Genomic DNA, 27,691 nt, shown 5'->3' with positions numbered 1-27,691 from the left:
CTGGTTCACAGGAAAATATGGCAGCTAGTAAAATGGTAGACAAGTTAAATTTGGCTAGTATACCCCATCCAAGACCCTATAAGGCATGTTGGGTTTCAGACAATCAGTCATTAGTTGCGAGGGTCCAGGCTTATGTAGATTTTCAGATTGGACAATACTGGAACAGGGTTTTTCGCATGGAGTGTTGCCATTTTCTATTAGGAAGGCATTGGCAATTTGATAGGGAAGTGTTGTTTGATGGTAAGAGAAACACCTATCTTGTTCACAAAGGTGGGGAGAAGTTTAACTTGTTCGCAGGAATCTGAGTCAGCAACTAATGAGTCAAAGGTCATCGTGTTTGGTCAGCAAGAGCCTCTCAAGAGAGAAAAAGTTCATGCCATTTCAAGGCTTGAGGAAACAACAACACCCAGATTGTTTGAAGGGGTCGTGGTAGGGACAGTCATGTGTCCTATTATGCATAAGAAGGAGAACATTCACAATGCAAATGAAAATACGATAGGTCTAAACCAAATCTGAATGATGAGCCTCCTTTGGCCAATATGGTGGTTCAAGTTCCCAAAACTAACTATGGGGGTAATGCAAAACCGGGCTCCTTTCTCTCTGCTTCTCCTTGTTTTTTGACTTCATGTGCAGGTATTTGTCCTTTTGTTGCAGGTATTCAAGGAATTCAGTGCCCAGGTATGGCTCATGGTACTCACAGGACATGAGTTCTTTTCTGGGGGAGAGTGAGGGCGCAGAGGCGCCACATTGAACCAAGGACCTACATGAAGGTCAACAAATGAAACTTTTATATCTTTATGCTAATAAGGTCTAAAAGGACCATGTTTGATGTAATAAGGCTATCAAGAGCCAACTAAGTCCAATTATGTAGTCATTAGTCCCATGGGTCCTAAAAGTTCATCAAGTGTATGAGTTGTCACAATAGGTCGAATGATCAATATTGTAAATGCAAAGGTGGAAATGGGCATTTTGGATCATGTTTAGTGTTGAAACATGTAATGTATCCTTCTACAGTCCTTAGATTGACAAAATAATCAAAAAAAATGGAAAAGTTGCAAAACTACACAAAAACCTGTCAAGCAACTTTCCAAAGTTGCTTGACAACTTTGTGCATCAATCGGTTTTTGGGTAGTTAGAGGGGAGTTGGTCGGTTGGGAAGTTTCTAATGACTACAAATATGATGTGAATGCTTCAAATTGTAATGAAATGGTCGATGTTCAAGAATTTGAGCAATACAAATCAAAGGTTCTCTAGAATTACCCCCGGTTTATTCTTAGGGTATAGACTTATTGCTATGACCTAATAATTGTTTCACATTGATAAGGCATTAATACATCTCCATTTTGGCATTTGTGTCATTCCACTACATACTGTACTAAGGAAGATATTCAATTCTTTGTTTAGACTGGTTAAAACCCTTGCTAGGGTTTCCAGTAAGCACTATAACTGTAGAACCCGGATGTATTTTGTCTAATAAACATCCAACTTGGGAGGAAGGAAGTAGAAACAATGTATTTTGATTTTTTATGTTATCAGAGAACCATGCAAAGCTCTCACATGAATCTGACACAGATAACACTAAATCGGTTGACTCAGAACGGTGCAGTACAGGGAACATCACGCTTGAAGATACTTCTCCTACTCTGATGTGTTTGGAGGGGCAATGAGGCTATGGTGATTGAGATCCCAATGACTGGGTGGCCAAGGACCCAAAGACAAGAATCTCAAAGATAACTGTCCCAAAGAACTGTTACTGATTGTCCTAAATGACAATAAATGTGATTTTACATTGGAATGCCTGTTGGTGTTGGGATGGATAAAATAGCAGCCTGGTTGCAATAATTGTCCTTAAGTAGGTTGAGTATTGAAAAAAAGGCCCCTTGGGGAGAGACCAATTAGTACAAGGAAGAAAGGAAGATGCACATTGAAGGAGTAGTGGGATTTAGGGAAGTCAATAGTATTCTGATCACATAAGGGTTTGGAAGTTGTTAAGTGTTTAAGGGAAAATGGAGAGTATCTAGTGAGTCAGGGAATGGATTAGGATGTTGGGACGAGAGTTTGATTGTTAAGAGAGTCTAAATGGTATGATTAAAGTAAAGAGAGGAAAAAGGTCTTGTGATCAGCTATGAGGAAGAATGTGTCAACGGTGTGCTTATGAGTCAAGGACGATTCAGTTGAACAAAGCTACTGTGGTAAATGTGCTAAGGTTTTAAAAGTTTTAGGAAGATCTTGAAAGGAAACGAGCATCCAATTGACAAGCTAGGATAGTGAATCCTTGTAAGGGGGTTCAAGTTGTGCATGCTTTGCATCAATAGATGCCCCTCTGTTTCCTGGGGTTAAAAAAATGCAGATATGGTAGTGGAGGAAAGGGCCAATGAGGTTCCTCATGAGATAAATAAAGCTTAGGAAGAACCAAACAATGGAGAAGTTGTTTCCAACTTTAATCGAAAAAAAATGAAGGTAAAGATCTAGCAAGCTTAGGAAAAATAAAAGGAGATGGTGATTCTGATGAAAACGAATTTGCTCTCGATTACGAATTTGTAGTGTCCCCTTTTTGGGACATTAGGAATTCCAAAGTTAAATTCATAAAATATTAAATTTGGCTTATGAGAGTTTATAGAAAATTTATAAAATGAGTCAATTTAATATCATAAAGGAGGTGAAAAAGTGACAAAAGAAGAAGAGGACAAAAGACAGAGAGGTGGAATCTAAAGAATCACAGCTTGATGCATTAATACAAGGAAAGGAGACTCATTTTCACATGATTGGTTTATGATTCCAAATTTCAGTTTCTCTCTTGGAAAGCTAATTGGAAAGCTTCAGCTTTCATCCAGCCTGAGGACGAAAACCCTCGTGCCAGTAGATCAGTGAATGCAACCCCATTGTCCGTGGAGATGTCACACCAAGTGTCTCACATGTGCTTATAGGTTCTTTCTCTGTTTCCAATCTGACTGTAAATTTGTGTTTAAGATTGGGATTTTTGAGAGCTGGTTATTGTATTGCTGATTTGTAATGCAATAACGTGTTCTGAAGAGTTTAAATGAGTTTGCTTGTCATGCTATTATAACTGTTGAATATTAGAAGACAATAGAAATTACTGAGGTTCTCTACATGCATGTGTTGCTTAATTGCTGTCAACTTTAAAAGTTTGTTGCATAAGCGATCTGGTTGTATCCTAAATCATATTTTTGAGACAAGTTTGAGAAAATATCCATTTGGGAAAATATCCATCTGGGAAATTCCAGTGGCATCAGAACAATGTATCCTGCCATGCTGGTGGGTACAAAATGCAATAAAACATCATATAGTGTTCTATCAGCCTGTGAAGTTGAGAAGGACAATATTGTGAAGTCTTGCTAGAGACAAATTTGGAGAAGTTAAAGATTTGCAGTTTAGATGTTTTTACGGGTTTTGGAAAAAAAAAAACAAATATTTCTTGATGCTTCTTTTTGGGATGAACGAAATATTATTGCCACAGTATAAAACTCTGATTTATGGGAAGATTTATTGAAGCTGCAACCTAAGGGAAGCATTTGGATAGAAACTTTCCAGAACTTGGAAACGGTTTGAATGCAGAAACAAGGACTTGATGACTCATATCGAACATACCTTGAATGCTGAAGGCTAGGAGTTTGTTATGCAGCTGTTGAAGGAATCGAATGGCTATGACGGTATAGTGACAGTAAAGGACAGCAATATCTACGAAGCATGAAGGCGGCTTAATATAATGTTTGAAAGCAAAGGTTGCAACAGAAGTTTATTTATCAAAGATGTATTAATACATCACTTCCCGTTGATATTATTGTCAGTTTAGCTGGAATGCATAAGCCGATGGAGCTGAGCAATGAAATCTTTGTTTGCGAGACTAATGTTTTAAGCCAAAATATTGGACTCGAATAAATTAAACTGACGGTGGTCCATTTTCACAATACTGTTATATCTGAGCTTTATCATGACACGTGAGCCATTACTAGAGGAGAATCGGCGATAACAGAATTTTAGTAGACACAATCCAGAAAATTTGAAATGGTTTCTAATTTGTGCAACCTGTGGAGTTGATTCATTTTGCAACTGTTTGGAGGTATCGAGATTGCAGACGAATGGAGGAACGATGAAGATGATGTTTTCCTCGACTAAGATTAGTAGTGGAGCTACGGGAGTTAAAGGAATTGAGCTAATGTGAAAGGAGTATTGGGTCGTTTGACTGTTGTTGGATGTGTTACGTTGTGAAGTTAACGCCCATGTTTGTTTGCGGAGTCAATGTGATAGCATCTCTGTGAAGATTACATTCCAGTATGACAGATTTGCAAGTGTTTTGCCAACACCGTGTATGCATTCAATTAAGTTGAAGCTGAAATATTGTGGAACAACTGTGTTTTAAAGAGAATTGAGAAACCGATGACAAGTGGAAAAGAAATATTATATTTCATGTTTTTCGTTAGAGGAACCCGGAGCTGGGAAGTTTATCGAGCAAGTTGAAATTGTGGATGTGTGGAGAATTTTGCCCAGAGTCCAGCTTGAAGCTGAGCACGTTTGGACACTAGTGCGTACCTCCAAATTTAAAGTGACTGGAAGCAACAAATCTTTCTATGATTGATTTTTCGTGTCGAATCAGCATCATTGCCGTTTTTGGCTTCATGCAATATCACTTGCGAGACAGGGGAGTCAATAACAATCTTCCATTATTATAAGTTCCCAGGAATTGCTACTAAGCATCTACCATAGCCAAACACGACATGAAGGAAAGAATTCATCGGTATGAGCTTTGAAGACGATTCGCTGCAGTGTTCATCCCAGCTTTTATGTGCGTTTCCGGTAGGTGAAGATCACAATACATTCCCTATTGTGATCTCAGCCATTGACTGTAACAAAAAAATTGAATGGCCTGGTTGTGCATATCGTGACTGGTGGAATAAGAAACTTGCATGCTATTTACATCTACGGCAGGAGATATTGGTAAACATCTTTCTACAAGGGGAATATTGCTGGAATTGGTTCAGTTCGAATAAAGAGCACAATTGGTTGTGAATTAGCTCTGCAGTGTAGATATCTTCTCACTCATTGCCATTTTAAAAAAAGAAGTAATAACAGACATTTACTTATTTCATGTGTAGGAAGTCTGACGCCTAAGACATTGAAAGTGAGGTAATTGATGCCAATGAATGAAGGATAAAACAACAATTTCCTTAAGAAAAGGTTGTCATGGCAGAAGCCAACTCAGTCTGGGCAGTTACGAATCTATGTTGAAACTGGAGCCTTTTTTCTGTTCAATAAAACCATCTGTATGTCATTTGAAAAGGAATTTTGTTGAAACGGTTTGCTATTGGCATATACTGGAAGAGCCTTAACAGCCGGCAATACTGGTGCATTTGTGAACGTTGGGTGAGGTAGGGTATTTGGTGTTGTCAAGAGCATCTGTTGGAGTGTGTAAATATATAATAATATTTTCAGGCTGTTTCCAGGATACAGAACGTCTTCTTGGTCAAAGGTACTCTTGTGGTGATCTTCAAATATACTGTTTAGCCTGCCTGAAACATATAAAGTAATATATTTTGGTGGGGCAGACATTTCACTGCATTTATAACTGCCGACTCTGAAGGAGACTAATATTTCATTGAACATTTGAATTATATGTGTAACACGAGATTATCAGGAATTCAACAGCAATGGTAATGATAATAATACTGGAATTAATAAAGTGCCTGATATTTGATTATTGCTGGATTTCTTTAGAGATGGAATTAGCATTACCGTGACAACATTGACAGAGATATTTTGATTTCTTAACTGTTTTCATTTATCTACATAATATAGTTCTCTGTTTGAAGGAAGTTTGTCATCATACATTTGAACTTGGTGGGGACTAAGCCTAAAGCCAGTGCAACACCAGTTTACAGTCACTCTACTAGGATCTTTATCTGTCCCACCAACAGAGCACACATAAGCAGATATGTTCAAGGAATTTTCAGCTAAAATAGGCAAAAATTATCAATCAAATATTGCAATAGTCTGCTACAAGCCTTACATCAAGAAAGTTGCCCTCTTGTCCTTATTGTCGTGAGAGTTGAAGTTTCAGGATTTAGTTCAGTATCTGAAGCAAATTGTGGTTGGGCATTGACTTCTCGATTGACTTCATCAGCATATTCAACTGTAGAAATTTGAATGGCAACAAAGGACATATCAAATTTGGCCAAAGTACTCTATGAGAACAGTAGTAAGCTGGGTTTGGAATTGCAAACAAACAAACATACACTCAGCACTTCGATTGAATTGGAGGGATGCTTAAGCATGGTCAAGCAATCGCCCTCTAAGTTATTGTAGATCGCTCTTGCTCCTATAGTGAGTGCTTTGAGTCCACACAAATGGCTGAAGCATTCAAACAAAAACGTAGGTTTGTTGGCTACTTCTTGCTTGATGGAGATTACAAGGATTTTAGCACCTCAAGAACCTTACAAAGAAAATGTAATGAAAAAGGTACTTATGGTTGATAGCTTTCAAAATCTTGGAGACACCGGCAGTTGCCATTTCTCAAGAAGGGTTGTCATACTAAAAGCATTTGCAGAAATCAGACTATGCAACCTTATGCTTGACATGGGATTTTATGCAAGCATAAGATTGTATGATCTAATACATACCATGTTTCAAAATCTATTAGGGACAATCAAGGAAGAACACAATGCAAATGTTATTACAGCCATGGATGACATTATGGTCATAACAATTAATGAGAGTGATGCCCATTTCCAGCCACTTCTACAAATGCTGTTAACCCTTTCCAATGGTGAACAAAAGGCATCACTAAGTGCTTATAAGCTGATCCACAAGGTGCTCAAACATTGTGATTGAAAAAATGAAAAGTAGAAGCAACTACAGGCTAAACAAGAACCCAAGGCAAGGGAATTACAGGTTGTAGAATCTCAAAAGATGAGCAAGAACCAAATGAGGAAAGAGCATATTTGCTTCACTTACAAACATTTTTGGTCACTTGGTCACATTTGTGGGGCTAACAAGCAGGAAGAGTCAGCTCAAGAAGTGCAGATAAGTGTTGAAGAGGTTAAGGACTCGTTAGTTCAACTTCAACCTAATGAAGGCCATGAGAGGGAACCCACCATGGTTAACAGTAAGGATTATTCTAGCATCCTATATGATGAGTTGGAGGTTATTGTTAACAAAGATTATGGTGATCCTAAGGCTGAAAATGAGACTCTCAATGAGAATGAATTATTTGAAAGCAATGACATGATAGTTGATGAGACGATAATCTGGAGAGGAAGGAAGATTATGAAAAGGGTTCAGTTGAAAGTGAAAATGAATCTAGTATTCAAGAACAAGCGCAAGATGATGTTACCTTAGGGGCTGATTTGAAGGACCAATCAGACAATTCATTTCTAGATGATGATTTTGGAGCGTATTATTTAAAGGATAAGCTGAAATTATCAAATGATATGATCATTGCAGCCTTACATTGAGGAAATTATGTGGGAAGTAAAAAATATTTAAAAGGAGAGGGGAATAATGAAGAGAATCAATAGTGCAAGTCATCACATTCTTAAGAGGGCATTGGAAAGAACGAAATCAGATTACTTAAAGTTGCTCAAAGATAGAGATATGGCTGTCAAACATGCTGAAGATAACAAGAGGGACATAGACGAGTTATATCTCCAGTTAAGTATGACACAATACTCATTACATTAGACTAAAAATCAGAATTATTTAATAGCTACTCGCATAGATGATGTGCACAATTATAGAGCCAAGGATATCATACACATTGTAGAAGGGATCAATAACCTTGGTGAGAACTAAGATGAACTTAGTTTCCCCACTTCACCGAATCTAGATGAGACTCATAATGATGAAGGAAGCTTCAAGGACCAGCAAGAAGTCAAACACGAGTTCTGATTTTAACAACAATTGTTATATGATCTCACCTTATCATGAGGTAGAGGATGAACCAAGTAATTTTACTTCAAAAACTATGTGTGAAGATGATTATTGTTTTGAGGAAGATGTTGATTTTAGTGATGATACTTATGGTGAAGCAGAGAGTTCAGAGTTGTCCTTGGTGTGTCCTTGGTGTGCCCTAGGGGTTTTTACAGGTTATCTAGAGACTTACCATCAAGTTCTTATGATATGGTAGCTGCCTACTTATTGATTGGTGATTTTATTTTCCTGCATACCATAGTTATCAGTGGCTGCCTTGCTTGGAGTATTACTATATTTTCATATTTGGCTTAGCCTACAAGGAATAGTGAGTTGCAAGTAGACGAGTGGGAACATCACATGTTGCTAGATTTCTTATGAGATGTTTTCCTTCCCAGTTCAACAGCTTATTGGTGACAGTAGACATTCTTGATGCTGATTCAAGTTATGGCGGTGACATCGTGAGGCATGATGAGTTGGTTCCCCTTACACATGGGTACTGTGTTTGGTTGGTTGATTCAAGAGGTCAGTGACTCGCCGATCATCTAATTCTACACCCAGGATCATGTTCACAAATTGACATGGGATCCAAGGATCGAGTTGATGGATGAGATGCATTTGGACACCTTGTTTCGCAATGTGGCAGGATGTGTTTTCAGAGCTACCTGCAGATTGATATGGGATCCTAGTGTCGGTTTATGGCTTTATGATTGCTTTAGGGAAAGCAATCTCAAGGAGGGAGAACTGTAGTGTCCCCTTTTTGGGACAGTAGGAAGTCCAAAGTTAAAGTCATAAAATATTAAATTTGGCTTATGAAAGTTTAAAGAAAATTTATAAAATGGGTCAATTTAATATTATAAAGGAGGTTAAAAGGTGACAAAAGAAGAAGAGGATGAAAGACAGAGGTGGAAACTGAAGAGTCACAACTTGATGCATTAAAAGAAGGGAGACTCATTTTCGCATGCTTGGTTTATGATTTCAAATTTCAGTTTCTCTCTTGGAGAGCTTATTGGAAAGCTTCAACTTTCATCCAACCTGAGGATGGAAACCCTCGTGTTGATAGACAGCGGATGCAACGCCACTGTCTGTGGGACGTCACATTAGGTGTCTCACGTGTGCTTACAGGTTCTTTCTCAGTTTCTAATGTGACTGAAAATCTGTGATTAAGATTGGAATTTTTGATAGCTGGTATGTATAATGCAATAATGTATCAGAAGAGTTTAAATGAGTTTGCTGGTCATGCTATTATAATTGTTGAATATTAGAAGACAACAGAAATTACTGAGGTTTTCCACATGCATGTGTTGTTTAATTGCTGGTCAAGTTTGAAAGTTTATTGCATAAGTGATTTGCTTGTATTCTCTATTGTATTTTGAGATAAGTTTGGGAAAATATCCATCTGGGATATTCCAGGAGTAGAAGATAAAAATTAAAATCTGGTTAAAATTGTCTCTCATGCTGTTATTACTAAGGCTCAAAAACAACTAAGTTTGCTGCTGGTGAGTCTCATCCAAAGGAAATGATTTCTCCAAGTCATAAACAAAATTTATTGATTCAAAATTCTCCTACTAATGTAGTTGTTGCAAAGGTGTGTGAAGAGAAGAAAATTAGAGATGAGAGCCCCTAAGTTGAAGGCTGGATTCAAAAATCTTAAAGAGAACCTTGAGGCTTGTGTTGCTTTGTTTTTCCTCTTCTCCTCCTCGAGCCAAATAGAAAAATGCCAAGGAGGCTAAGGTGCTTCAGGAGGAATGAACTCAAGTTGGTGGGAAACCAAAAAAAGAAGAAGGTAGATGTCAGAGGAGAGAGTAAACCAGATTGCACTTCTCAAAGAGAAACAAGAATTAGGGATGCAACAAAAGAAGTGGCTAGGGATTTTGGATGGTCTCTGGGAATCAAAAAATAAAAAGACATAAAACAAAGGATAAGCCTCCTCTATCAGCACTTAAAAGTTGTGCTCAACAGTAAAGATAACTGTCTACTCTTTTTAATATGAAGATTCTTTCATGGAATATTTGAGGGCTGAATAGCCTTGCTAAACAGCATATTCTGAGATGTATGCTTGTGGAACAAAAAGTGGATACTTTATTACAACAAGAAACCAACATGAAAGAAGGGACTTATGAAAATACTGTTTAAAAAAACTGGCATAATGCTGATTTTTTTGTTAGTGACAAGGAAGGTGCCTCTAGAGGTTTAGCTACTCTATGGAATTCTGCCAGACTCTCTCGTGCTGAAGCACCTATTTCTAAAAACAGCCTTATTAATATATGTGATTCGGTAACTAGTCATAAGTGGAAGTTGCTGAACAACTATGCCCCTAATTCTATGACTTCTAGAGTTGCCTTAGATAATTTGGTCTCTTTGATTCTAAATCGTTACAACGACTGCTAGATGTTGGGGGAAGATACTAGTTCTCCATTGTTTCCTTCAAAGAAATAGGGTTTTGTTAATGATTTCTCTGATAGTATGCTGGATCTTGCTGATTTAATTTTTGTTGTTGGGTTAGTTGATATTAATCTTCGAGGAACTTTCTTTACTTGGTCTAGTAGGTGAGAAGTTATCTAGGTCAACTTGGACTGCTTTCTCTTATCTAAAAATTGGCACATTTTGGCTAATCTTTCCTTGTTTGATCTCCCAAGGACTGGATCTGAACACAACCCTCTCCTTTTGAACTTCGATTTTGAAAACTTGATTGAAAATTGGGAGTACCCCTTGTGATGGAACTTCGATGTTTACGGTAGTCCACAAACTTAAGACCATAATGGACACAAGGTGAAAGGATGAAATAAAATGTCCATTAACAATATCTTTCAAAGAAAACAGATTTTTTGCTACTAAAATTAAGGAAAATCATGATAAAGTGGAAGGAGGCCAAAATGATGAGGAAATTCGTAATGAAGCCAACTTTTTGATAGAATCGTAATTACGAAGGGTTGTGAATTTTCAAATGGATTGTAATTATTAAGGGTTGTAACTTTTCAAATGGATTATGATTGTAAAGGAGAATATAAATATAATCAGCTTTCTTTAAAAGGAGGAGGAACTAAATAATCTTATATGATTGTCAGATATATTACATCTAAATGGTATATATATATATATATATATATATATATATATATATAATATTGATCATAGATCGATAACTATAAGTATTGTACTATTAATATCATTTACAATAATGAGATTGTAATATCAAGTGTAATAGAAAAATCAGAAATATATATCCACACTTCAATCCTACTACTATTTGGCTAAGAAGGGAACATTGAAGTGTTGTCAAGGAGGGGCTTGTGTAAATTCAAAGCAATGGATCTTTCTCCCAAAATAAGGTAGGGATCAGTGTTCTATAGGCCTTCATGATATGGACTTGGACCTGTAAACTTTGAGGGAATCCATTGATAGTGGTATCTAGGCAACTTGGTTAACACCAGCTGCTTTTGTCATGTGTTGGAATAGCTAATAAGGTTGGACATAATTGTTAAAGATAAATCCAAGCTAATGAATCATATCCCAATAGAGGGTAGGGGTCAGTGATACGTTAACTTTTGAGATGTGGACTTGGACTTGTAAACTTTGAGCGAGTCCATAGCTGGTTTCTAGGCCACGGAGGGGCTTGTATAAATCTAAGCTAATGAATCATATCCCAATAGAGCGTAGGGGTCAGCGATACGTAAACTTTTGAGATGCGGACTTGGACTTGTAAACTTTGAGTGAGTCCATAGCTGGTTTCTAGGCAACTTGTAACATATATACCATCCATCCATAAGCTAAATCATAATATGATTGGGTAATTGGAATTATTATTATGGACGTATTTTTAAGATTTATATACATTATGATTGACTAAATAAGTATCAATCATGACCGACCCCAAAAAGGGGACATTACAATGGTATCAGAGCGTGGTCTTGCCATCATGTAGGGTAAAAGAGGATATAGGAAAATAATTCATATGAAAGAGTAATGCGGAATGCCAATGGAAGAGGTTCAATCATAGCCATGACAACAATTGAACAATTTGGACTAAAACACATACATCTTTCAAATTAGTAGACAAAATTATCTAATTGCTTGAGGACAAGCAATTTGAGGATGGGCAAACTGTCATGACCCAATTTTAGATAGAATTTTAATATTAATTAGATAATACGATTTGATTAAATAAATAATGATAATGAAATCATATATTAAAATTGATATTAAAATATAAAAACAAGAAATTATAATAGAAATAACAAGATACATAATCTATCATCAATAAAATAATATCAAGTAAGATTTAAAATGATTAAATGATAATAATTTTACAATCAATGAATAAATAAATAAAATTAACTTCAAGAGAGAATATTGTAAAAAGTATGTTAGCTTTCTAAGAAGGATTTAATAATATATAATAATAAACATAAAATAAATAAGTAAACAAATAATATAATATAGAATAATATATTTTTAGCTAAATCTAATGAAAAGTCAAGAGATATATAACAAAGAAATGTGTCTCTTTCAAATTAATATGTAAAAGAGTGGAGAGTTCATTTGAAATGGGAAAAGATGAGAAAAAGAGAGAAGTTGAAGAAGAATTAATAGAAGAGGAAAGGAATGTGAAGAAAATAAGGAAGTGAATTTTTGAAAAGACAATAATGATGAAAAGATGTGACTTTTTGATAGGGTTGTAAGTATGAAGGGTTGTGAATTTTCGCATGGATTGTAATTATCAAGTGTTGTAACTTTTCAAATGGATTATAATTATAAAGAAGAACGTAAATACAATGAACTTTCTTCAAAAGGAGGAGAAGGAAATAAAGAATCTTATATGATTCTTAGATATATTATATCTATATGATATACATATTTATATATATGAAAATTGGTCATATATCAATAAGTATAACTATTGTATTATTAATATCACTTACAATAATGAGACTGTCGTATCAATTATAATAGCATAATCAGAAATATATATCAAAATTTCAATCCCACTACTATTTGGTAAAGAAGGCAAAACTGAAGTGTTGCCAAGGAGGGGCGTGTATCAATTCCAAGCAATGGACCTTTGGCCCAAGATAAGGTAGATGTCAGCATTCTGTAGGCCTTTGTGATATGGACATAGACCTGTAAACTTTGAGGGAATCCATTGATAGTGGTATCTAGGCAACTTGGCTAACACCCACTACTTCTATCATGAGATGGAATAACTAATAAGGTTGGACATAAGAGTTAAAGATAAGTGTAGGAGTATGGTGTTATGAAGGAGGTACTTGTATAAATCCAAGCTAATGGATCATATCCCAATAGAGGGTAGGAGTCAACGATTCATAAACCTTTGAGATGCAAACTTTACCTTGTACACATTGAGAGAGTCCATAACTGGTGTCTAGGCAACTTGGATAACATCTATACCATCCATCCATAAACCAAACAATAATATGATTGGGTAATTGAAATTATTGTTTTGAACATATTCTTAAGGCTTATATACATTATGATTGACTAAATAAGTATCAATCATAACCAACCCCAAAAAGGGGACATTACAGTGGTATCAAGGCATGATCCTACCATCTTGTATTGTAAAAGAGGATATAGGAAAATAATTCATATGAAAGACTAATGTGGAATGATAATGCGAGAGGTCCAATCATAGCCATGACAACAACAGAACAATTTGGACTACAAGACATGCATCTTACAAATTAGTAGATGAAATTATCTAATTGCTTGAGGACAAGCAAATTGAGGAAAGGTAGACTGTCATGTCCCTAATTTAAGATAGAATTTTAATAATAATTAGATAGTATAATATTATTAAATGAATAATGATAATGAAGTCATATATTAAAATTAATATTAAAATATAAAAACAAGAAATAAAAATGTAATCATAATATAAATAATAGCATACATAATCTCTCATCAATAAAATAATATCTAAAATAAGATTTAAAGCAACTAAATAATGATAAATTTACAATCAATGAATAAATAAATAAAATTAACTTCAAGAGAGAATATTGTAGAAAGTATGTTAGCTTTCTAAAAAGGATTTAATAATAAATGATATTAAACATAAAATAAATAATATAATATAGAATAACATTTTTTTACTAAATTTAATGAAAAGTCACGAGATATGTCTCTTTCAAATAAATATATAACAGAGACGAAAGTTCATTTGAATAGGGGAAGAAGAGAAAAAGAGAGGATTTAAAGAAAGATTAATATAAGAGGAAAGGAATGTGAAGAAAATAAGGAAGTGAATTTTTCAAAAGACAATAATGATGAAAGGATGTGACTTTTTGATAGGTCATAATCTAAGTCTCAAGGTTCGAATTCGAATTCGAGTTTGTCAAGCATAAAATTCAAATGCAATTCGGCAAGGTTGAAAATTCGGAAAAAAAATTGACATTAAATTTCACTTGTATAAATTTATTTATTTTTAAAAATAAGTAATATATCCACAAAGTTGTCAAAATAGTTTGACATTGCTAAATAATTAAACTAAATAACTCAATTTTCCTTTAAAATAAAACAATATTATTATAAATAACAGAATTATATAATACTATGTGACTCTGGATGGTAGATTTTCAAGGATGTTCTCACACTACTTTGTTCTTTTTAATCATTTTAGGCACGGTATTAAGGTTTCCATTTCGTTTTATCTCTTATCCTCAGGGAGAAAACTCTGGCTAACCCTCCTCTCCATGAGGGCTTAATGTAATGAGGCCCATAGAATTGTAGGGACTAAGTACGAGATTATTGTGCGTACCAATCGCCTATTCTTTTTGAATTGGAAAGATACATCCAAGGATGGATTGATCAATCAGCAAGCAGCCCACCTAGTGTCGTGCTAGGGCGGATCATTGAATTGAGTTTGGTCCCCAACCGAATAGTAGGCACTTATGAGCACATTAAAGCCCATTCCATTGGCAAATTCCCTGAGGTGAGAGAGACGGAGGATGTGGATGAGAGTGAGTCGAAGGACTCTCGGGGCCTTTTCTAACCCTGAAGACAATGAAGGCTTGCACTCGAAGGAAGAGATGGTTCCAAAAGCTAAGGGGAAGGGTAAGGGTTTTGTCCACAAAACCCCTGTGAAATCTTCGAAGAAGAATGTATTAACTGGGAAAAAGCAAAAAAAGTAAATGGAGTCCGATGAGGATTTGTATGAAGAGGAGTCTATGGAAACTAATGAGGATGTTGGTTATAGCAAGAAAAAGCAAGGTAAAGGGGTGGATAAGAAGAGGAAGGCTATGTAGACGGCTCAGACCCTTGTGCCCAAGAAACAAGCTAAGATTGTCATTTCGTCGAATGAGTCTAAGGAAGATAGGGATGAAATGGACACGGATGTTCAAGAAAACAGTACCAGCAAGAGTGCCAAGTCAACCATGAGTAAAAGTGAGATGAAAGATGGGTGAAGTTTAGTTTCCCCACTAGATTTCATTAAAGATCAGTGTGGGGATGATTCCACTCCAAAGGAGTAGGACATTGTTTTGATGCCCACACAGACTACAAATGCCAAGTCAGCTGATGAGAACCCTGCAACTTCAAGAGATAGGAAAATGGCATGGAAAACTATAAGTATGGATACGGTGAGGTTGGAGATTGTGAGGGAGAAGATAAACCTGAAGGTTGGAGAGGCTAAACTAGGTAAAGTGGAGATCCAAGCACTCATTGATCCTTCTTTGATCATTCTCAGTGACAACAATGAGGAGGATATAGATTTACTGAACAATGTTAGGAACAATCTTTTGGATAACTTAAAGTCCATCAAGTGGTTGTTTCATCAAGTCATTGACTTGAAGTATAGGATGGGGACCATGGAATGGAGAATTGGAATGGAGAATTGATGGTGAAAAGATTCAGGATGTTGATGGAGCGGGAGAAACCTCCTACGGGTTCTCTAATTGACATGGCTACTTTCTACAAGTTGGAGGCCCGGGTGCTAGAGCTGGACAATAAAGTGAATGGTATTGAGAGCACCCTCAAGAATATAGCGGATCAAAGATATAAAATCCTCAAAACCTCCAACGAGCATGTCAAAATCCTCATTAGTAAATTGGAAGATAGTCTGAGGGAAAAAGCCATTGACACTGTTGTTGAAGACCAAGGAGTTGATGTTGATAACAAGGAAGGGACAAGGAGGAGGACCAAGGCCAACACTAGGAAAATGCATATTGGGGCCTCTTTAGATATTAGCCAGATTAAAGAAGCAGTTGAGAAGATGGACTAGTTGGAGAAGCAGGCAGCTAAGCTAATCAAGAAAATGGGTTAAGTCCCATTTCTTGTCCCTCTTCCTTTTCCTTTGGTGTCTTTTTGTTTCTGCATTTTGTTAGTTTTGTTGTCCTTCTGTAGCTGGCTTTGTTCAGGTGTTGGCTCTATTTCTTTTTTATATAATGTATAACTGGACTTAATGTTATATCTTTAGTATCTTTTGTACAAGGTTTCAGGGCCCCTTTACAACCTGTTTTCCTAATCAAAAACAGTGTTATATTAGATATCATAAAATTTGGATGAAGTTCGTAAAGGGTAAAAATCATGAAATTCAAACTTTATGGATGAAATTCGGCATATCATGTGACTTAGGTCATAATTATGAAGGGTTGTGAATTTTCAAATGGATTGTAACAATGAAGGGTTGTAACTTTTCGAATGGATTATGATTATAAAGGACAACATGAATACAATGGGCTTTCTTCAAAAGGAGGAAGAAATAAAGAATCTTATATGATTCTCAGATATATTAATCTATATGATATACATATTGATGGGGAGCTTCTTCACTTAGAGCCTTTTTTGCTCTACCAAGGCTACTTCTTAGCCTTCTTAGGGTCCCTTCTCTAACCTTAACCTAGAGGACACTCTCCTAGTCCCCTTTCACCAAGAAACTCTCCAATCAATTCAAGTTTCACTCCTCTAACTCCAAACACCCTAGCTGTGCACCTTTTGGCTTAACAAACCAAAACTCCACCAAATGCCACCAATAGGTCAAAATCAAGTTTGGACCTTCCTCTTGAGGTTCTTGACACATTTCATACCAATCTGCATCATCTTGTTGAGTTTCACACACTCACAATCCAATATTGCTTTGTTTGTCCTTGTAGCCCTAAGAGCCCTTATTAGCCCTCCTAGAAACAAGGAACCTACAATAACTCACAAAATCCCTTAACAAGGCCCATTGGAGCCTTTTAGACTTTGTTTCCTATTGACCTGGGCTTGAAGATTTTCTAGGTATTAAGTCTCCATGGTGTCTGTATAGTACGATTCCAAAAAACCCCTATTTTGAGGGTTTCAAGGGCAATGACGGCAAATCAACTTACCAAATGGTTTAAACCTTGCACCAAGCCTTCTCCTTTGGTTTGTGGACACCTAACACTTTCCTCCACCATTGCCCATTCAAGATTGGCATGTGCCAATCCACTGTTCATGCTAGAACCCACTTGCAAGCATCACTGCACCTTGCCAAGCTTCTACTAGCTTGCCTAGGGCTTGCTTGCAAAACTAGAAAACAACCTTTCCCAACCTCCAAAACTGATATTTACATAATATACAGTGGCCATTACTTGATTCCTAAAGGCCATGGACTTTCAACTATGGGAAGTCAAGCTTTAGCCATGTTTGTGCTGATTGCTCAAAACTGGGCAGCAAGAATGTAAAAACTAAATAATTTTGTAAACCCAATAAAATGACAACTACTGATCAAAACAAACTTGCATGGAATCAATAAATGAACTCAAGCAACTATTCCACCAAGAACAATAGGCACACCAATCAAGCAAAACAAGAAATCCTTGCAAAACCCATTTTTCCATCAACAAATCCTTATTGTTCCATTAACTGTTCGTACATGTAATTCAACAAACCCCTTCAAATGAGTTGGATCATGCTTATATAGCCTTCAACTAACTACTCGGACCCTTGGATCGAGTTACAAACACCCATCTTGTATTTTCCTAAAAAAGTGCAAAATTTGCCATTGCAACTTTTGCAAAAATGTCAATGAGCAATTTGACAACTTTTTGCAATATGGCTTCTTGGCCTTCCAACCTGATCTAGTTTGACTTCAAACCACCTAAAATGTTCTACGAACACCTAAAGACCTTTCCAAATCATTTCTTGCCCCATTTTAAGGTATTTTTCCATATTGTGCTCTTTAGCACAATTTGAGCATTTTTAGGCTTAATAGGACCTAAATTGCTAACAACATGACTCAACCCTAACTCCTTTCTTAATCACACCTCCTAAACCTACCTTGGGACTTTACACTTAGTTCTTATTCCCTAAATGGTTGGCTAGAACATTTACAAGCCAAAATTATCTTAGGGTTTTGCCTTACCCCAAGGTGCTCCTACACCACATATATATATGAATAGTGATCATAGATCGATAAGTACAGCTATTGCATTATTAATATCATTTACAATGATGAGATTGTAATATCAATTATAATAGCAAAATCAGAAATATATCCACATTTCAATTCTAGTACTATTTGGCTAAGAAGGGAAGACTGAAGCGTTGCCAAGGATGGGCTTGTGTAAATTCCAAGCAATGGATCTTTGTCCCAAGACAAGGCAGGGATTAGCGTTCTATAGGCCTTCATGATATGGAGTTGGACCTGTAAACTTCAAGGGAATCCATTGATAGTGGTATATAGGCAACTTAGTTAATGCCCACTACGTCTATCATTAGTTGGATAACTAATAAGGTTGGACATAAGTGTTAAAGATAACTTTAGTAGCATGAGCATGGTGTTACCAACGAAGGGCTTGTATAAATCCAAGCTAGTGAATCATATTCCATTAGAGGATAGGGGCCAGTGATCCGTAAACCTTTGAGATGCAGACTTGGACCTTTGAACTTTGAAGGAGTCCATAATTGGTGTCTAGGCAACTTGGATAATATCTATACTATGCATCCATAAGCCAAATACTAATATGATTGGGTAATTGGAACTATTGATATGGACATATTCTTAATTTACATACATTACGATTGACTAAATAAGTATCAATCATGAACAACCCCAAAAGGGGACATTACAATTACCTAGACAAATATGAGCTTAGAAGGAATAACGTATGCTTCAAATGTCAAGAGCCGTGGGAAAAAGGGCACAACTGTCGTAAGATAGGGTTAGACATAAAGATATCATGCTATAGATGCAAGGAAAGATGGGAACCTAGCCATAAATGTAAAAGCCAAGCCCACCAATTAGAAGCACTTCTAAGGAAGAGAGTAAAGAAAATCCTAGCAAGAAGGCTAAGTATGATGATATCGAAGAACAAGCAACTTTGGCCACTATCACTCAAACTGCCAAACACCATCCCTTCTGCATAAAAGGCACCCTTAAGGGACCAAAAGTCATCACCTTGGTAGATAGTGGAGTTTCTCATGATTTCAAAGATAGGAAATTGGTGACAAAAACAATATTGGAGACTAAAGATTTCAAAGGCTTTACAGCAGCAACTGTGATAGAAGCCATGGTCAAATGCACAAAGATAGTTCCCCAATTAGAAGTGTGTTTGGGGAAGCACCCCATTAAGGAAGACTTTTATGTGGTACCATTAGATGTTGACAAGATATTAGGCACTCCTTGGATATATTATTTAGGATGTTTTATGCTCGATCTACCAAACTTAACAATCTATTTACAGCATGAAGGGCAAGAAGTGACATTAAAAGGGACCCAAAATATTCCCTAAGTTCGTTGCTTGCAAGAGGATGGAAAGAAGTTTTAGGAAATGTCAAGGGGAGTGAGCAGCATTCTGCATGATCCTTGAAAAGTCTGCCCCACAAGGAAGACCATTCACATTGATAAAAGACCTATCCTAAAAAGGCATAAAAAGTCTTTGATGACATACCCCCAAGGTTACCCTGCAAAAGGGGATTTGAACACATCATACAGTTGGGAAACGGAGCACAACTTGTAATTACCACTCCATATAGGCAACTGCAAAACTTTGAAGACAAGATAGGAAAAATTATAAATGAATTGCTAAAGTTGGGCCACATTCAACAGAGTTCCAACCCTTTTGTATCATCGGTTGTACTAGTTAAAAAGAAGGGTGGGACAATGAGAATGTGTATAGAGTATAGAGCCTTGAATAAAAAGATTATCAAGAATCAATATCTTATCCCTAACACGGACAAACTCATTGATGAGCTCCATGGAGCCAAGTATTTCTCAACAATCGACTTAAGGTCACAGTATGACCAAACAAGAATGAGGGAGGAATATATCCCAAAAACAACATTCAAATGCCACTATGGGCATTCAAGTTTCTAGTCTTATCCATTAGTATAACAAATGACCCCACCACATTTTAGTCCTCTATGAATCACAACTTCAAGAAGCAACTCACAAAATTTTTGTTAATATTCTTTGATAACTGTTGACACAAAAGTCTGCACCCTTGCTTGAGGTATGATCCTCAAGCGACCTTGTGTAACATGGAAACAGCCTCCAAATATGGGACTTGCGCTCTGAGGCTGAATCTTCAGAGAAGGCCGTCTTCTCCACTATCAAAGTGCACCTAAACTACTACTTGAGAGAAAAAGGGAGAAGGAGAACAAAAATTAAAATGTTGAAAGGGAAAGGTGATGCACCAAGATAGAATGTGGTTACGACTCTGCCCACAACTGCATGAAACATCAACGAAACACTCCAATATACATAACTCCCCAACCCTAATTACCCCTCATAACTCATATGCAGATCAGGAACTAGATAAAATGCTACAAGGAAGAAGCTTCAGAGGATAGCATTAACAATAAGCAAAGTAGATACAACATATAACTTGAAAAAAAAAGAAGCAACACTAACAGAAGGCAAGAAGGCATGCACAACATTAATGGTGGAAGAAGGTAAGAAATAGAGCTATTTCATTAATGGAAGGCAAGAGTTGCAGAGCATAATGCTACTGCAAAATACAAACAGAGAAGAACCCCTAAGAAATATTTACAACTGCCTTTTAAAGAGTTCAAGCATAACTTTGATTTAACTATGGAGTTCAAAGCCCAACCAAGGTGGAGTTGAGTTGCAGAGGAGAGCAATAACTGAGAATCAGAAGAAAATTTTATAAAGGAGTGCAACTCGATGCTGGAAGTGACAGGCAGGGTAAAAACAATGCATCCAGCCGTAAAAGGGATCAAATCACCAAAGATTTGATCGTTACATGCATTAAAGAGGCATGGAGGGCATTGGCATCATGGAAACCAGGCCCAAGAAGTCGTTGGGCATTGAAGAACAGGCCCTATTAACATGCCATGGCCACAAGAAGTCGGTCTACCAACAAAATGCAAGGTTGACCGTGAGGGGGAATCTGATTTCCCTGAAATTGAATGGTGGTCATCAATGAAGGTCCTCTCTTTGAAAGGGACAATCTAGATGCCGCTGGAAATCTCCCAACAAAAGATTAAGTCGCCATCGTCAATGCAGATCTTCCCCTCGAGATGGACGGCCAAGATGTGAGAGAATCTCCCTTAACGAGAGATTAAAACATAGTCGTCGATCAAGATGATCTTTATTTCCAACAAACGGCTGAGATGCAGTGAGGAGACTCTGAGATGAGCCAGATACAACAGTTCTCACACAATTTCGGGCTTCAGAGCCTTATGAAGACTCCGTAGCGTGGAGAAACACCAAAATGGTGACACGTGGTAGCGTGACACAATTCCGAGTTTCGGAGCGTTGAAGGAACAAGGCAGCGTGAGGAAACATCGAAATAGCGACATGCAGCAGCATCTCCTACCTTGCCATTTGACAGAACGGACGACGATCTTATAATCCTCCGTTGAATCTCCGTTGTCAATCTACGCAATGCATGTTGTGTTAAAAACAAGCGCCAAAGATGGGATCCTCTACCAAGAATAAACCAAGTTCACTCGATCAACGAAGAAACTGAGCTAACACAAAATATTAGCCGCCAACCTTAGTGGGTTAACCCAAAACAAGAATCCAGCCCATTGAAAGATCACTCTGATCGAATATCTATGATGGGCTGAATGGAGGCAAAAATAGCCAACAATAACATCCTCATATATAGTAAAACATGATCATCTCAAGCATATTGACGAAGTAATGGAAATTCTTGAGCAAGGATCACTTTATGGCGAAGATTTAGAGTGTGAATTTGGAATTATAGGAAATTCTATACTTAAGCCACAAGATCAGTGAACGAGCTGTGAGCGTTGATGAAAAGAAAACTAAGGCTATTAAGGAATGGCCTAAACCCAAAACCTTTAACTCAGTCAAGAGGATTTGTGGGACCATGCAATTATTACAAAAGGTGTGTGAAGGGACTCTAAAAAATGACAGCCCCCTTACAAACTTAACCAAAAAGAGAGTTATTGGATGGAATGAACAAGCTCAACGAGCCTTTGAGAACATCAAAAAGGCCATCTGTTCATGTCCTATTCTGGCCATCCCTAACTTCTCTCTTCCATTTGAACTGCAATGTGATGCATCTGGAGAAGGCATTGGTGCAGACCTCATGCAGAACAGGGACCCAATTGCTTTTGAAAGTAGAAAACACAATGCAAAGGAAAGGTCTTACTCTATCTATGCTAAAGAAATGTTGGCAATTATGCATGCCTTGGCAAAATTTAGGCAATACTTGTTAAGACAGATCACAATAGTTTGCAGTTCTTTTTAAAACAAAGGGATCTTGATGATTGTCAACAAAGCTGGGTGAGCAAATTGCAGGCTTTTAACTTTGATATAGAATATGTAAAAGGAAAGAATAATATAGTAGTTTATGTATAGTCCAAAAGGTCCCACTTGTATGTCATAACCAATATTACAGCAGACTGTCACTAATGAAGAAAATAGTTGTTTATAAACAAGAACATAAATATCGATACTCAATAAAGATACTCACTGACCTGGAAGCCTGCGATTCAAAATACTTGTCAAATGGATCAACAAGAGTATCAACCATAATTAATAAATAAAATTAATGTTAAAGCAATGTCTTGGTAGGACAGCAATTATAATCCACATCCATTATATCATGAAGAGGCACATTAGAAAACAATTTCAATTAGCACACAATGGTCAATGTCAAATGACAATTAAGTTATCGGGAAGCATGATAATATTGCTCTGATTATGCAGCAACTAGTATTGATAATGAAATTATACAATTTAAGAAGACACTTGGGTCATGTCTTTTACACGTGACTACTCATCCCATAGGTTATAAGAAGACACTCCATCATCAATTCGGGCATTGGAAGAATTGGGTAAACAGATTATAAACTACATCTAGCTATCATCAAAGGACTGAAGATTATTAAATAATAAAGATTTAAGGATATATTCAGTTCGGACTGATAGTCTGAGACGTGGTGTCAGCAAGGATTGGCGCATTAAAACTATCAACTGTTACAGTAGCCTGGTATGTTCAGTATTCTAATATTTAGGAAGTATAGTTACAAATAAATAAGGAATATAAGGTATATCAAGAAACGATTTATGGTTGAAATATATAAATATGTATGTCCATGATTGAATCCTGCTACTACTCAATACCTGAAGAGGAAGGGACTGAAGTGTTTCCAAGGAGGGGCAGTCTAAACCCAGCCAATACATTGATTCCCAAGATAAGGTAGGGATCAACATCCCTTAAACCTTGAGGGTATAGTCCTAGGATAGGATAAGGGCTTGGACCGGTAAACTTTGAGGGAGCCTATTGTGCCTCATCTCTAAGCGCTTTAGTTACATCCATATCTTCTTCCCTATCAAACTTAAGTGGTAGTAAGATCAGCATTGACATTTAAGAATTAAAATTAGTAAAAGAAGCCAAATTACTTAATATGTTTGACAAATGAACAATTTTTCCTCACCTTGAATCATGGAATAACATAGATCCGAATCATTATATCATTGTCAACTCAGCTTGGGATAATTCTGGTTATAACAGGCCTGAACCTTGTAGGGGGCATTACAGACATAGAATGCATGATAAAGGGTGGAAGTAGATAATAACAGCATGGAGAATGGGACAGTTCCAACTGAGGAATGGTGTGCAAGGTATTAATATGGAGAACGAACAGTCAAATGAAACATCACAAGGTGTTTGCTGTGGCATGTAATAAAGATATAATGAAGACAACAAGGAAAGCATAAGCATTCCTTTTGACGGATGATGATGACAAGAGGCCACAAAGATATTTGTTGAAGATTGTGAAGACATGCAGGACAGAAGTATGGTTATATGCACAGTGGGCAACAAAATGCATGAGCACCATTTCAAAGTTTCAAACTATGAAATGGGCAGCAAGGTATGAATTAAGAATGCTATGACATTGATTTACAATGACAGAAGTATATATTTGAGACAACAGTAATGAAAATCTACAGAGATAGAAGAAGAGTGATAATGAGCATGGAACAGTCATACTGGGATAACCATCTTGTGAAAGAGGCAGTCAGAGAATGCTAAGGAAATGACAACATACGGGGGTAGTTTCAAGCTTTAAAGGCTTTGACAAGAATCCACACATGATGTAAGTGCAGTGAGAAATAGGACAGAAAGAACAAAGAGGAGAGTCGAATGTCATGAAAAGGGTGTAAAGGCAGTCCATGCATGAAATAGACACAGTTTAGCAATAATTGGTGACAAGTCTAAAAGGGCAGATTATCATGGAGTAAAATGGCAGAGAAGCCAAGAAGGGAAATTTTGGAATAGGTTATGAACATTCATCAAAGCATAATGAAATGGAATTTCATCAGATATTGTAGTTATAAAGTATAAATACCTTGATAAACATGATGCATGGTGATACCATGAAAAGTAGAAACAAATGAGAGAGGTTAGGTACAAGGATATGGCAATTGTTTTTTTTAATGAAAACATAAGGATAAAGCCAAAGATGAATCACAATGGCACAGTATACCTGATGACAATGAGTTAAATGATGAATGGATAATGGAATATGAATATAACAAACTCTTACTAATGGTGGCATGTGCCATTTTCTTATCCTTAAAAATATCCCACATCCCTAGAAGGTAATTGTCATTTCAATGTTGTTTTTCACATGTTCTAAAAGCGTGGAACTGAGGCTCAAAGCAGGTTGAAAGATTTGAATGACAATTATGAGGCAGTTGTAGCAATTTGAACAACAAATAATGACATATGGGACACCTGGGAGGCATATGCCAGGCATCCAAGGGATTCCAAAGAAAGTATGCAAGTTGAGACCAAGTCAACACTTCCCTCATCTAACACCACCCAAGGAGATTTCAAGAAATCAAAACAACAGAAGCTTCTTTCTGGAACAAAGATCGAACGCAACCAGGTCAATTGAAGTCGTTAATGACCCTAACCATGCCCTATTATCGCTCATATTTGTTGAGGTTGAAGATATAGTACAGCTAGGGAGGCTTTTTTGGGAGTTCTTGCAGGTTTTTGGCCAAGACTGTAACCTGGAATAAGGTTCTTTTGATCTGATTATGCAAAGAGACTCAATTTTTCAGATTGTGCACTGCTGCAAACCTTGTGGCTGCTTCAATGTGTGCATTATATTGATTGATGAGTGTTTCTGTGAAGTCCTTTGTATTTTAAAAATTAAATTCCTTTAATATTTGTCTCTTTGGTGCCTTTAGGTAGTAAAATATACTTTTGCAGATTGTAAGTTGTGATGACTTTGTTATGGTGTAAGTTGTGAAAACTGTAAGTTTCCTTCTAAAGACTAAAAACTGTTTTGAACTCGAACCTTCTTGCAAATCCCTGATGCATTGGTGAGTGAACACATTGAAGTTGTGTAAAACAATTTTGTCTAAAGAAGCAGCAGTATGGGTATGAATTCATTTTGGTGCATTGCCCCATGGTGTAGTTTTTATTTTCAAAGTTATTTCTATTCCCTTTTCCCAGAGAGCAAAAGTTCCAGCGAGGTACTGAAGGGAACTGGCCCTCTCTGAAGGTTGACCTGTACTATCAAAGCCCACACTTTGCGAGTTAATCCAATGTTTCATTGCATGGCTGAACCAGGTTCAACAAGGGTGCATGTTCTAGTGACAACAGTGAGATGATAGGTCAAAAATTAGGAAAACATAAATTTCTACGATGATCCCTGGGTCCTCCCTCATCCCCCAGCTAAGATAGCAGACTTAGCATGATTCTCCAGCTTAAACAGGTCATTGGCAACATGTGCAACCCAGGTCATTTCCCACATTAAACAGATCAATGGAAACAGCATACATAACTACTTTAACAAGGTTCCTGACAGGGTACCAGATAGAATGTGAAAAATTCTGCCGTTACCGAATATGCCTCAACTCATTCCCGGAAAAATGAAGTAAATGGAGTTCTGTCTTCTACCACATTTCCCATTTTAATGACAAAGATAATGTTTTATGTGGATTACTAAAATAGGAGTATAATGTCATCTTTGGATATAAATAGCTCAATTGACACATGGGGCAGGTACATAAGCCAAAAGCAAATGCAAATCTTGCGGTTGGCTGCCCATCCAAATATATTTTACCGCAGGGAGCTCTCAATGTGTACACTATGGTATACATGTACGCTGTGAAATCTCTAAATATGTGATGCCCCCTACATGAAAAATTATCTGTGCAGACCATCCTACCAGGAAAAAAAATTGCATGAAGAAACAGTAAAATTCTCACCAACCAGCCTGCAAGCAGACAACAAATAACAAGCAAAGGTATATCCTTTATGAAAGCATAGCTGCTAACATAAATACAAAAATGGAAAGGCGTATTTGCAGTAAACCAAGTATGATAATTACCTTTTGTTCTCATTTAAACTGAGACAAGCCCAAATTCGGATTATGTTGTTTTCCGATAAATTAGACCCAGAAATTAAGATGATTTTTTAAAAAAATATCGAACCATCGGCATCAACAAGTCTTTCAGGGTATGAAGATAAAGAGAAAGCTTGAATAGGCACAGGTTTTACAGGCTAACAACTGAACTCTTCTGATGTAACGGAAATATCATACCTTCCAAAACCCGGGAGATTGCTGCGAGCGAAGCGCGGATCCGCAACGAAATTCAAAGAATTTTGAACAACCGTCGTACAGATTGCGGCGGTAATGAGATTGAAACGAATTTTGAACAATCATCGTACAGATTGCGGCGGTAACGAGATTGAGACGAATTTCCACTCTAAAGGGCCGATTTGGCGAGTGGAATAGGAATATGTATTCCGGAATACGTATTTTAAAAATTTTGAATTTTTTGTTTGGATGCACCAAAACGGAATTGGAATATGAAGTAAAATAGGAATACATATTCTAATTTTAGCTCAAAAATGAAGTTTTGCAATTCCACTCAAATAGGTGTTATTGGAATATGTATTTTTATTTCACTTTTTTTTATTTTAGAAAACATAAATTTTGGGGTCCACGAATTCCCATCAAATATTGGTTGAACCAAACGGAGAACATAGCCCCATTTTCTATTCTAGAATACGTATTCCTATTTCGCTCGCCAAACGGGCCCCAAAGGTTTTCCCCATGTCGTTCACTTCTAAATCTATTTCAAACCTTCGTCGTATACCAAAAACATGGCTTCTTTTGGTGAGGTCATTAGTTCAAACCTGGCATTCTCAATAAATAAATAAAATAGTAAATTTATATTTTATATATTAAATCAGTAAAATTACAATTGTCTTGTTAAAAATATGAAAATGTCAACACGTTGGACATGTTAAATATATTACTAACACCAGCGTCATAAGAGGTGCAAGAGAATAACTAACAAACAATTTTGTACATGTTTTGACTT

General features: G+C 36.7%; 1 protein-coding gene across 2 annotated transcripts in view; it reads right to left on the bottom strand.

Moving 5' to 3' along the window:
- Positions 1–27,113, bottom strand: part of LOC149568326 (uncharacterized) — a 90,083-nt gene extending 62,970 nt beyond the window's left edge. For both annotated transcript variants that reach the window (XM_089817543.1, XM_089817542.1), the window contains exon 1: positions 26,905–27,113. The gene's annotated coding sequence lies outside the window, so the exon portion shown is untranslated. The remainder of the gene's footprint in view (positions 1–26,904) is intronic.
- Positions 27,114–27,691: the final 578 nt, after the last annotated feature.

Source organism: Cupressus sempervirens, chromosome 3 (genome assembly GCF_028749045.1).
Source record: "Cupressus sempervirens isolate cs-2001-9-10 chromosome 3, ASM2874904v1, whole genome shotgun sequence".
Taxonomy (NCBI): Eukaryota; Viridiplantae; Streptophyta; class Pinopsida; order Cupressales; family Cupressaceae; genus Cupressus; species Cupressus sempervirens.
The sequence above is the reverse complement of the archived record's forward strand: the minus strand, read 5'-3'. Positions and strand labels throughout refer to the sequence as shown.